At 34.6% G+C, this 14,803-nt stretch overlaps 1 pseudogene; it reads left to right on the top strand.

Annotated features, from left to right (window-relative positions):
* Positions 1-14,576, top strand: part of LOC18589460 (choline monooxygenase, chloroplastic-like) — a 31,182-nt pseudogene extending 16,606 nt beyond the window's left edge.
* The last annotated feature ends 227 nt before the right edge of the window (positions 14,577-14,803 follow it).

Here is a 14,803-nt window from a genome sequence, read left to right on the forward strand (position 1 = left end):
ATTCATACTAGGGACTTGATATATTAGTTCTCTTTAAGCACTTGAAGTGCAATTCTTGCACATCTCACATATCCTTCCAAACTCTTTGACATAAAATATCAACTATAAACATGACTACAAATTTGTCTAATTTTCCCTTCCAACACTTAAATCATAGCGCCAAATGTAGTGGATCATAATTCAATATTTGCCTTATCATTATTAGGCGTTCCTTACATGTGAGGAAAACACTTTTCACATTTTCCATGTCCTTGCCTCCACAAGCATATCAAGACTAGAACATTGTCGGGTCTACATCAAGATGAGAAATCATTGTCTTGATCCAACATTTTCATGTATTTTTATCTTCACAGCAATTCCATGCATCACATGTCACATCAATGATAGCTCTCTTTGTGGGTATATACTCATATACTACCTGACTACTCATAAGTCACTCATGGCCATCTAAATTTGGCTTCTTAATTAGGCTTAATATTATCCCATTAGATATATCTCTCACCCTAGTAATCAGCTGCATTATCTAGGCTCACATCTGATATTCAAATTAGAATCATTCATCAAAACAAGTCTCGGGAAGCTTATTCAAAAAGAGTGGCCCATCAGACACATAAAATAGCGATCCTTCTTAGATAGTATCAAATATTTGCTTCATCATAACAAATACGTCCAGTGATAAAATAACTGAAGCCACATTAAAATCATCATCCAGTGCCAAAGCCACTAACAGAATATCCAAGTCATAGAGCCAGATTCTCCACCCTACCAAACTCACGTTGTACGCGCCATTATTCTTCTCACAAATCCAACACTTAATTTACTATGATGGGGTTCAAATTTTGGGCATAAGGTTACACTTATAGCCTTAACTGCCAACTCTTTATCTTTAGATAACTCATTCAAACCATAATCACTAAACTAGGGGATCTCTAACCATATTTCAAATTTAAGCCATAACTTAAAATCATGGTTTCATGATTTTCAAATTTACTTAGACTATGTCAATCATTGACAATAACAAGCATAACTAAAATTTTCAATCGAGTCACTGAATCCAAGTGTATCTTTCCATCAAATGATGGCTCCGTGGCTTATATCCTCATCAAAATCCCTTATGGATTAATTCATTCAAATGACTTGATCTTCCAACACTTAAAACTACTTATAGTAGTAGCCATATCCCCTCATAATTCAGGGACTCAAATCAATGCTCATAGCAATCTAACTCGCTTATTTGAGTAGTCAATAGTATCAAGTTTACCAAGGTGTCTTGGTTTTTCATTTAGACTATACAAGACTTATTTACGTGTATGTGCCCTTAGGCTTTTCATATTACACCTTACATACATGGTAGGGCATTCTCAATCTTATACCCAAGCTTTAAACATAACCACCACTTAACAAGTCCCTCTATGGATTATCTTTTTCCATACAATACTCACAAATCCACAAATGATACAACTCTAGAGAGGTTCTTACCTATTTGGTAAGCTTCAAGTAGTTCATGATCATGTATACCATAATTTACATAACTTGCTTTCCTTTGCACGTACATACTTCACATTTTATAATATGCCAAACTCACTTTTAGGCATATTTTACTACTAAACGATCTTGCAACACCATCGCATTATTCAATGCAAGCCTTGTTAGGCAATAGTCTCCAATTGTCTATCATCCACAAAACATTGAATGGTACTCCTTTGTACTAAGGTTCTAGGCCAATGATTATAGGTTATATCGAACAGATTTTTCAAACTAGTCTTCAAAACAATATGTATATATATACCCCAATTTCAATTAAAAACTCCCATATGGAACTATACACAATTAAAATTTTCAAATCATTTACCTTTAAGCAGTCACATTCACAATTAGCCTTGTCAATTCATAGGCTTTCTACCAAGCATGGCCAAACTGAAGCTTATCCTTAAAGCTAATTGATTTATTAACCCAGTCAAGTTATGACCATATGTCATGTATGATAGACACCAAGGCTTGCCCTTTGGCTAATTCGTGTGCTTATAGCTTTAAATCACATCACATAAAATCAAATCTTGAAAATACTCAACCATTAGGCCAGAGCCAAAATCAACTTCAAGTGGGTATTCAACACATAGTGCATATCAAAGTCCTAGGGATTCCATATCAATTACACGTATATGCAGTAGTCCCATATACCATCAAAGTGCAGAAACATCCATTAGTAATTACTCAAATAGAGTAACAAAGTTGACTGTCTGAAATTTCGAGTACAAAATGACCAAGCATTAACACAATGCACTGACCTCAGTGCCTATCCAACCATTCAAATTATCGTCAGAGGCATCAAACCATTATCTCAATGCGTTTGTCATGACCCAAACCCAAGGGCCATGACTACGCACGAGCCTAGCAGGCAAGTCCACTAGACCTAAACAAGCCTTAGAGTTCATACTTAAACATACATAAGCCAAGGGATTCAATCATTAAATATTCATAATAAATTCGAATAAAATACCATATCCCTGGTTTAATTTCCATACAATAGTAATAGGGCCATATGTTGGCCATCTAAATGGGTTCATACATATTAACCCTTAATATACCATATAACATGACACTCAGTGCCTACACATATTATCCACAACGGAAAGCTTTAACTAACTTAGCAAAGTGACCAATACGGAGAACCTATTGGATGCCAAAATTGGTTTGACGCTGGATGACCTTTACTACGTAGCTCTGTGGCCTATTTATTTGAACATGGTTGAGTACTATAATACTTAGTGAGTGGTGTACATAAACAAAATCATATATATATACAAAATAAATATATAAAATATATGCACATTTCATGCAACTAGATGTTCGAATAAACATCTTCAAATACAAGGCATATCATTATCCCTAAATCTCCAATATGAGGGCATATCATCACCTTCATTGTCTCCAAAGATTATCACACATCATTAAGCTTACTTTCGAAGCTAATCAAAGTTATTCAAATCATCCTCCACAGCACATTCTAGTCGCTCGAGTATCATATCAAAATCATATCACATTTATCTAAGCCTCTCCATGGCTATCGCACATCATATACGAACCAAATCAATGAGTGGTCCTCCCCTAGACATAGCAAGATCATGCTCGGTGGCCATCCAGTGGAGAATCAGATCACGCTTAGGGCAAAGCCACTGACAGAGAAATGGATCACACACGTGCCGAAGCAATGGGAGGAAAACATATCACACATAGCATCGGAGCAACTGATGGGGAATAGATCATTAATCGAATTAATCTCCTGACATTGGCATCATCCAAGGTACTCTCAATAGATGGCATCAAAGCACTGTAAGTGGGAATCACAAGTAGGATTAGTGTCATCGTCCTTGCTTAGCATCATCCTACAAGCACACAAATAGTCACAAGGGGGATAGAAATCCACTCAACGACAAATCTAATCAGTGTTTGGAATTCATTCCTTGGACAGAAACATAAATCCACAAATATGGTCATTGTGCCTTTATCATTCACAATTTCCTTACCAAACCTTAATTCACATTTATCGAGCTTTAATCGTCTTAAGCTCGGTTAAGTTCTAAGTGCCTTTAAGTCTACAAGGTATCATTCAATCAAATCATCTCACATATCATTCACCTAGGGTAATATACTCCTAAGGGTTCATCATAGCCTCTAGACATCCTAGTCTAAGCACACACACAACATAGGCCACCCATGTGGCTCACATCACAGCACATAATTGCACACAATTCACATATATACATATACTCATATATTATTCTCTATCCTAGGTTCATTCATCTAGGCATACATATTTCATTTTAATACCAGTGCAGCGCATCTTTCATGCGTCATGCATTACATGCATATTAAACTAAACCCACTCACAGTGACAAAAAGAGGCACTCCTAGTCAAGCTTCGATCCTTGGACTCTAATTATCGTCTAGCTTGGCAATGAGTTAATTTAACTCCGTTTCCCCCTTTAAACACATCAAAAGATTAATTATTCATGGCTTTCAAAAAATGTAAGCTTTCCACACAATTAACTAAATCTTAGCAATCCAACTATTTAAGCTCAAATCCTTTATTAATGAGCTAAACCCATACCTTAAAAGTTGAATTGCATGAGTTTTAGCTCCAAATTCTCCAATCCAAGCTAAAAGGAAAATCACCAAATCTGGAGAAAATCGAATTTCTTAGCATTTAACCGATTAAATTGGAAAATAATCAGTAAAAACATTAAATCTTACCTCCAAGATGGTTTCCCAAGCTCCAAATAGCCTCAAATCACTTCAAAAGTCCATTTAGGGCCTTAGAGTTTCTAGTTTTTAGAGAGAGAAAGGGAAAGAAAAAGTTGAGAAAAAGGGTTGGGCAAAAATGGCCTGAACCCTTTTTTATTTTTGTCTTTCCTTTTTGATGTATTGATACATTTTGGCAATGTCTCGATATATTTTGACAATGCATCGATACATTTGCCCTAATTTTGAATGAATGTATCGGTGCATTTCAAGCAGAATGCTCCTTGCCCAACATGTATCGATACACGTGGGAAATGTATTGATACTTTTCCCCTTGGGTGCTCTCTATTTCAAATGTATCGATACATTTAGACAATGTCTTAATACATGTTCATCTTTGTCCAAGTCTATCAATACGTTCTCAAATGTATTGATAGAATATTCTTTTTGGGGCCTTTATTGTTCATCTTGTCATGAATGTATCGATACATTCAAGTGTCTATCGATACTTTCACTCCTGTAAGCAGTTCCCAGCTTCCCAAAAACTCAAAAAATCCAAATTTAACACTCTAATATTATTCTTGGTTGATATTACACCTCAAATCATTCATTTAACTCAATCCCATACACAAATTCATAAATATAACATCAAATCTTAATCAAAACCTCAAATTATAGGATTTATCACATATATCCTCAAAGTTTTGCCTAAGTGTGAATATGTACACTTTTAAACACTAGGCATACATATTCTATCATCAAGGTTCTCAAGACTCCACATATTTTATAAATCATTCTTAGTTTACATAAAAATTGGGGGTGTTATAGCATCGTCCAGTTCTAGTGGATCTAATAGTCCTATTTCAACTATCATGACCACATGTTGTAAGAGCATATTCCCATTAATATCTCCTTCGAAGCATTTTGCCCCAAAGTCCTCTTAATGGTGGCTCGTCCCTTAAGGTGGCATCCTCACTCGAACTAGAGCAACACCAGTCAAATTCAAACTTAGAATTCAAGGGTAAGTTAGCTTACTAAGACTTAAGAGTTCACGTAGTCTTCTATTCATAATTAGTGCTGTAGTCACAAACCATGAATAAGACTCTACATTAATCCCGACACTTGTTGACAGACTTAAGATGACCTAAGACACTCTGAACCTATGTGCTCAAATACCAACTTTGTCACGACTTAAACTCGGGAGTTCGTGATCAGTGCACGAGTTCGGCAGGTTAAACCCACGAGACCCCGAGCAAGCCTCAAAATTTCCAAAAATATTTAAATTCAAATACATAAATATTTCCTTGGCACATAGCTCATACACAATATTTAATACATTTCTCACAAGGCCATACATTGACCGTCATAATGGGTTTGTATCATTCAACCTTTATAACACATATAAACGACATCATCATGCCTACACAGATCTTAAATATACATGGTTGGGAAACCAGTACCACCAACAAAAGCTAACATAATTCGGACTTAGCGGTGTGACTAATGGGATGGAAACCTATCAAATGCCAAATGTATATTTGTCCAAAGACAACACTAGCCACACAATCCCGTAGCTTTACTTATCTAGATATGGTACAACAAAGGGGTGAGTCATCTAATACTTAGTGAGGGGGATGCTGACATAGCATAATAACTCAAACACACACACACATACACATATTAGCATATCTAGCCATCTTAATATCCCACGTACACATCTCATTGTATTATACGTTGCTGGATGACAACTCAATGGCCTATCACATTCATAATTTTCTAAACTCTATATCACCACATCCAAGCATATCAAATTAAGACTAAACTTTAAACTCATCATCAAATTAGGCTCCATAGGCTCATTCTAGTAGCTAAGCATAATCACAATATTCAATATCTATAACTCGCTTACCTTGAAGCGTTCCATCTAATATCAACCATATTTCAATCATACATCTCCCATTTTAAGGGCACATCAATCATCCCTAGGGAGCATTCACATTGTTATACATTGTATTATGCTTATCCTTAAACCCGCATCAAAGTAAACATCCATAGGTACATACTAGTTGCCAAGGTATCATAATAATTTTAAATCATTTTCATTTGAGCTTATCTGAGGCTATGTCATATTGTACATAAATCATATCATAATCTTTGAGTGGTCTTCCCTAGACATAGTCAAATCACACATGGTGGCCCATCGATGGAATCAAATCATGCTCAAGGCAAAGAGCATGTCAAAGCAATGGAAAGAGAATCAAATCACGCACAGCACCGAAGCAGCTGGTAGAGAATCAAATCGTTGACCAGAGTAATCTCCTGACGGTCAGCATCACTTAGAGTATTCTCAGACAGGTGGCATCATGCATATATTCATCATCTGGAGTAATCTCCCAATGGATAGCATCACCTCGAATAATCTCAAGGGGGCATCAAAGCACTGTCGACAAGATTCATAAGTGAGATTAAGACCACCGTCCTTACTTACTACCATCTCTGTAGGCATATACATAGTCATAGGGGTTAGACTCCACTCAACCTCAAATCAAATCAACATATGAAATTCAAGCATCAAACGGAACATCATCAAACTCATAGGCCATCATGGCCCTCATAATTCACATCCTTAATTAGGTTCCCTAGCCTTATATATGTAAATAACTTACGTGAAAGATTCATGGCTCAATAGCCTCACATACTTGGGCAATTTTGCCTCTTAATTCTCAAACAAGGCCATCATGCCTTCCACAATTCCATATATCCACATAAAACCACAAATCATATTTAACGAACTTTAATCACTTCTACGCTCGGTACGATTCTAAATGCCCTTAGTCTCTAAGGCAATAAATGTTAATAATCCATCAAATGGTTTAGTTGTCTAGGGTAATTTACTCTTAGATGTTCATCATACACAATTAACATAAGCCACTAGGTGGCTCATCCAAAGCACATACATCACATCATTTTCTAGCTGAAGCATACTCATCTAGGCAATCATATTCACATATACACATACATAGTTCTCTAGCCTTGGCATACTCATCTAGGCATTAGTATAACATTTAAATACCATGGCAACACATATTATCATGTGTTATGCATTACATCCATTTTATTAAATCCCACTCACAGTGACAAATTGGGTGGGCTTCTAAGCCAAGCTTCGATCTTTAGCCTCCAACCATTTTTTGGCTCATAAATGAATCCAAATTGCACAATCTTCCTTTAAACACATTTAAACATCACAAAACTAATTAGATCTTGGCTTTCAAAAAATGTCAACTTTTCTAAAATTATCTAAATCCTTAGCAATCCAACATATGAGCTCAAATCCTTTAATAATGAGCTAAACTCATACCTTAGAGGCTGGATTGTATAATTCTTAGCTCCGAATTCACTCCAAATAGCCCCAAGAATCTATTTGTGGCTTAGAGTTTCAAATGGGTAGAGAGAGAAAACATAAATCATCAAAACTTATTCTTTAGGAGTGAAAATCCTTACCTTAGACATTTAGAATCCAAGATTTGTTATTAGAGTTTGAAGGTTTTGAAGGGTATGAAATTTGAGAAAAAATGGGTGGGGGAATGAGGAGTTAGGAAAAAAATGAAGAATTTTTAATTTTGGGGCTTTTAAGCTTATTTTAGTTTGACTAGGTAGCCTAGGATTGACTATGGAGGGTTTATAGTGGATTTTGGACAAGAAAGTTTTATAATTCACCCATTTTGCCTTCAAAAGATCGATTGTGAAGGGTTAATAGTTGATCCTGAACTAGAATGTTTGTTTTTATTCCTTCACAAGATCAACTGTAGAAGGCCTATAGTTGATCCTAGACCAAAATGTTTTACATTTCTTCCATTTTTTCCTTCCTAGAATCGACTATGGAGGGCCTATAGTCGACCTTAGACTAGAATGCATGACTTCCCTTGCTTTTTACTTCACAAGATTGACCTTCTATACACTCAGATTGACTTTTTTGGTCCAGCTTTGTAAAAATTGTTCCTTTTAAAGTCTAAACTCATTCTACATCTCTTCCACAACCTCATACCATTCATATATGACTCAAATCTTTTACTCAAATACTCAAACATAAGATCAAAACCCCAATCTAAGCATTAAACCTTTGGATTCCTCAAATATGTTCCCAAAATTTTTACCTAAGTATCATAAGGCATGCTTTCTACATTTAACACATCGACATATCATTAAAGAAGTCCCCAAATATAGAACAAATTTCAAGATCATTCTCTCTACACATGGTAATTCATATACATACTTCACAAGCATACACATTAAGGTTCAAATTTACTCTTCAATAACTTAGCTCCTATTGCATATAAGCCATGTCAAAATTAGGGGTGTTACAAAAAGAGTCATCTAGTTCATCCAAAATAGTATTAGATTCAAAACCAAAAAACCTTTTAACTACGAATATTTAAAACATTTTCCTAGAGACTTTAGAATAGAAAAGACAAAAAAAAGGAAAGGGGATAGATGGTTATATGAATTATTATGTGTGGGTGTGTCTGTTGCAACCATGCTTATGTACTTCTACACACTCAATATGTACTAGGAGAAGGATGATTGTATCAACCATTATGTTAGTACATGTGTACATCCACCATAGCATGTAAGGTAAAAGAAAAAGCTTTTGACTACAAATATTTAAAATCTTTTTTTCTTGAGATGTTAGAGGAAAGAAAAAAAGAGAGGGAAAGGGAATGTGGTTATATGAATTATTTTGGGTGGGTGTGTCTGTTTGTAACCATGTCTATGTGTTTCTACACTCACAATGTGTACTAAGAGAAGGATGATTGTAGCAACCAATGTGTTAGTACATGTGTGCATCCACCATAGTATGCAAGGACAAAAAGGAAAAGGTTTTTGGCTATGAATATTCAAAAGCATTTTTCTAGAGACGTTAGAGTAGAGAAGAAAGGAAAGGGAATGGGAAGGATGGTTATATAAATTATTTTGGTGGGTGTGTGTCATGACCCAAATTTAGGGCATGACCAACATAAAAGTATCAATTGGAGTTATCTTTTTAACTCAAGCAAGCCTAAGATAAACAATAAACCAATAACCATATGTGCCTCATGGGAACCCTCACTATGGAATCATATGCAAATAGATATAAACACGGTGATATCATATAACACAAATATCATATCAATTTCGTACACTCATGTGCACATAATGCGGAAGCAACATATATAACAAATCTAGAGTATAAGCCATCTTGTGACGAATACAACCTATAGCCAACTCAAGGCAAGCATCCATAATATCATTTATTACACGACATAAATAAGTCATAAACCATAATAGTCAAATATAAAAGATTGGACCATCTAACCAAAACTCAACCGAGTCTAACACGGAGTAAAAAGGCTTACGCTTATTGGATGCCACATGACCACCTACCAAAATTGTCAGTAAAAGTAGCTCATTCCAAAAGACATCGTGCCAAACAATCTATTGATATGAAATAACAAGTGCATATTATATGTGTAAGGTATAAATAACTCCGTGAGTAGATATGGGGAGAAGGAACAAGCTAATAGGGAAAAGTATTTAACAAAATACACTTTCAGAGATATGCAATAAACATTAACAAATGTTTTGCACAACTTGCTTCTCTAAGCGTAATCATAAATAAACACCCGACTCTTTAAACGTAATCATAAATCATTACTCTAGGCATGTCAAATGTCCACATGGTCTTCAAGTCCGTTATCTTCCAAATGGTTCATGGACCAAATAATCCAATAGTTTTTGAGTCTGCTGTCTTTCAAACTACTTAGGAAACGTATGTTCATATGACCTCTAAGACTGTTGTTTTTTTAACTATACAAGGATAACAAAATATTATAAAACATAGTTTGCAAAATAGTTAATGAACCTTTAAAGAAACGTTCAAAGTTTGGAAACCATTTCAAGATAGTTTAGGAAAAATAAAGTTAATCATCAAATTAAGAGTATCTAAAATAATAATCGAGGTTATCAAAGATTTTACTTAAAACAAACATCATTTCGATCTTTAGAATACCTTTTGAAATCATTTGGATTTCAAAGTAAGCTTGATCTATCGATTGATAGATCATCTCGATCTATCGATAGATACGAAACATAATGCATTTTCAATGGTTCTATGCTGTATCTATCAATATATCAGTGCCATGCATCACTAGATTAGGCACAGAACAATATTTCTCAACCTAAAACTCTCCACTAAGACCTCAACCAAGACTATTATCCATCCATAGTCAAGTAATCATCATTCAATTATCAAATAAACATTATCAATGATACAGATTCATCATATTAGACATCAAGTTATACAAACCGTGGAGCACTAGCCAAGGAGAACCAAATTAGCTAATGTTGTCACACTAGACTTATCTGGTTCACATAGACACTGACCAAAAGAAAGGATAGGGCTAAGACAACTTCCAATAACTAGGGAGTCCTAAGAAAATACCTTAACTGGCTCAAGTTGTAAATCCTTGTGAGTCCTATAATACAACCTCAACTAACTCACCAAAACTCATTGTGCACAATGGCTAATGCCTACTACCACTAGTTGCAGGTCCTTATCTCGTTAGGATTAAACAACCATAGTACAATAATCCAATGTTCAAAATATACATACAATCAAAATGTGAAACCATGACCAACATATCATAAAGGTTGAGACATAATCACAACTGAAGTCAATCAACCGTATCAATAATCTAAAGATAAATGACCATATATACCAAGGCCTCACCAAGGAGGAATCTCTCACATTAACATTTAAAACCATCAATCATACATCAATCATAAACAAATGAGATGTTTGAGATAACAAAGCTTTGAAAGGCTTATTCCCCATATTCAAAACTAATACATAGTAGACTACATATACTTAGTCTATAGTTTTCATCAAAGCATACTTGTAAACATTTTTTCACAGCATAAACTCATTGAAAGTCATTCATATGCAAGGTTGTAGAATAGGCATGCTTAATTATATTAAAATAATAAAAAATGTCACATTTACCCACCTCAAACAAGCATGGCTTCCTCTCTAGCACCTTTCGTCGAACACTAGGTTTTTGAAAAATTCAAACTTCCTCCACAACACCTATCATGAAGTTTTTCATCATTAATACTTAGTTCTATAACATAATATTAGACTAATAATCATTTGTTATTCCACAAATAAATTTCTAATAGTTCATTAATCCACAAATCAATAACTAATCTAACTCTAACTAAAGGATTTGAATCTACTTTTAGTTAGAGTTCAGACAACTTTACCTTGGTGAGCATGAGAGTTCCAAAACCAACTCAAAACCTAAGTTTTCATGAGTAAAACAAATTTATGAGAATCCATGAATTTTGAAAAAAACAAAACCTTAGTTTCAAAGGTTTAAAACAAATAACTTTACCTTTCAAAAATTATTAGTATCAAAATCCAAACTTGAAGATGACTTTTAATGCTTGAAATCCATAATTTTGTTGACAATGAGAGTTGAGCGAAAAAAAGGAAGAGGGTGGCCAGGCTTTCAAGGAAAAATTACATTTTTAGCCATATAAGGTAAAGTTTGAGGTTTTAATGTTTTTGAATGAGTGAGAAATCACTAGAATAACCTTATTTTTTAAGTTTGTGACTAATGTATCAATACATTTTGCCCTGAGTTTCATGTATTGATTCATGATGAACATATTTAGATACACGTTCATAAAAGTCCCTTTATGGGTTTGCTATATCGATATATGATGAACATGTATTGATACATTTTGTCTAAAATATAGTTTTAAGTCTAAAACCATCCTATTCAACCCTATAAAGGTACTAACTTTTGTATAAACATATTTGGTTATCAAAACATGGGATTTCTAAATCAAAATAATCCAAAATTGAAGTTCAAAACTTTAAAATAACAACTCACCAAGTTAGGTTACAAATCTAACCTAATTTAAGAAATAGGATTTCACGGTGTGGCTTTTTGTAACGAAGCCTATCTGCTTCTACACTCACAATTATGTACTAGAAGGATGATTGTATCAACCATTGTGTTAGTACATGTGTGCATGTGCACCTGCATGCAAATCACACATGCACTACCACAAAAATGTCTCCTTTCTTTATATCTAATCTTTAACAGTCTGCAAGCGATAACAATAATTAAATGTCGGTTACAACCATTGAAAGATTTCTCACATCAAGCTATGGAAAACTAAAAATATTTTGTTCGAAAACTAATGTCCTTGTTTCTATTACGTTCTATCTGATCACATCCCATTCTGTTCTGTGATATTTGAGAATCACCTTCAATACCTCAATGTAAGTTCAGGATTAATGCATCATTGAATTGAATTAATAAAAAAATACAAAATTCCTAAATTTTTTTCACATGTTCTTTAGTTTTTCCAAACAACCAATCTTCCTAATCGCGTGTGGGCCAAGCTTAGAGCATGTGAGACTCATCACTACCTCGTAAGGGCATTGAGACCATAGCATGTCAAACAAAAGCGTCACTTTCTCAGAATGCTGCTTTGATCTTTTGTCTTGTATAATGAAATTGTTCGTCTTAAACACTTTTATCTCTTTCATTATTTTTTCTCTTTGAAATATTTAGCAAATTGAGATTTCAAGTTATTTGCCTCATATGGGTAGTTGTGTTGTCTTTGTAGGCTCAGTAACTGTAATGCCTATACTTAATAATCTAGATGACAAAAAATAAAATTAATGTTTATAACTAATGCTCCTTTAAAATTGTTTTCTACTTTCGAGTTGAAATTGCATGAAGACCCTTTAATGTTGTCAGATATCATTGCATGCTTTACGTGTGAACTTCCTTTCACTTTTGACAGGCAGATATTTAAAATCTCAAGAATGTGTTTGCAATGAAGAGTTATGAAGCTATTATATACTACAAATTTATTACTGTACTTCTATGTCTTGACCTCTGAATATTGCAATCGTACTAAATTGCATGCTTCTATTTCTACATAATTTTGGATTATAGTCTTAAACCAAGTTGATGTATAGCTAATGTTGTTTCAGAAGGGATGCTTCAGGTTTAATATCTTATATCTTAGCCTTCCACGTATTGTCTTCTGTATGACATGGCATTTGAAAGTGCATGTCTGTCTAAATAAATATGCCAACAGTGACCAGCATTCACATTTTCTTCTATGCATCGTATAATCACAGTAATCACAAAAACTTAAAGGCCTTCTGACTTATTATATCACATGGCTGCCATTGTTAGGAGGCTTCATAAGGGTTGTGTATCTATAATTTGAGTGCAGGTGCGTATGCACACATGTCTAAATAAATCCCTTTGACTTATTATATCACATGGTGGAGTTCACACCCTTATCAAGCCTCCTAACAGTGGCAGCCATGTGATATACTCAGTCAAAAGGCTTTAAGTTTATATAGTAATCATCCTTATCCATCTCTCAAATTTGTATAATTGTAGTAGGCTTTAAATTAGGGGAGGAGAAATTGAACTCGATTTCTTTGTGTTGGTAAGCTATGGTTGCAACCATTGTCCCAATCCATAAAATTGTAGTATTTCTCAATTTTATTGACTGGAGGGAGCAATTTTCTCAATTCCATGATCTGTTTTGAATCTTATAATGGTGAAACATTGTTCTATGTTCTATACAGCAATATGATCCTGTTATCAGTAATCCTTATACTAGGCATCTAGCTTGATCTCCCTCTCTACCATGCAACGACTTTGGGCCATGATTAGCTTTATATGGTCCCAATTACGGATAAGAAAGAAAACAATTCCAATTTAACCAAGCACTTCTTTTGGCGTCAGGATGACAAAGCTTTCATCGAGAGAAGTCTTGTGGATAGCGAAAGAGTGCAGGTACGAGCAAATGATCTCTAGTCCTGTATGTTAAAAATTTACTGTTATTCTTGGAACCTTCAAATTCTTTGTGCAACAAAAATATGGATGAAAATATGCAGATGGAAGACATTACACTGTGTGAAGGTGTTCAAAGGGGTATGGAATTACCTACATATTGCAGTGGAAGATATGCTCCAACTGTTGAGAAGGCCATGTATCATTTCCATTGTCTGCTTTATGATAATCTCATAGACTAATTGACCTTGCATTTGGGTAACAAGTATTCGAGTGATACAGTAAACACTTGGAGAGGCATTGAGCTCTTAAGGAAGGGATAGTGAACACTTAAGGGACACTGTGGCAATTGGCTCCGGCTGCTGAACTTGTTGTCTTATTAATATGGTAGACATAAACAACACATCAATACATGTGTCGAATAAAAAAAGAAAAAAATTGAGTATCGACATGTGAAAACTGGGAATCGCATATCCGTCTTTCGATCTTGAACCAAGTAGACAACCCCAATGAAAAAAAAAGGCCAAAAAACTTCTTAACATATATAGTAGAAAATGGTAACCTTCTTTATCGTTTCATCACTCATTTAGAAAAAGAAGAGAGGAGAAGCATTGAAAACAGAGGGTAAAAAGATAGAGAAGTTCCGATGCTGAAAATGAAGACAACCAACAGAAGGACAAGAAACT

The sequence above is a fragment of the Theobroma cacao genome, chromosome 9 (genome assembly GCF_053813885.1).
Source record: "Theobroma cacao isolate CCN51 chromosome 9, ASM5381388v1, whole genome shotgun sequence".
Lineage (NCBI taxonomy): Eukaryota > Viridiplantae > Streptophyta > Magnoliopsida > Malvales > Malvaceae > Theobroma > Theobroma cacao.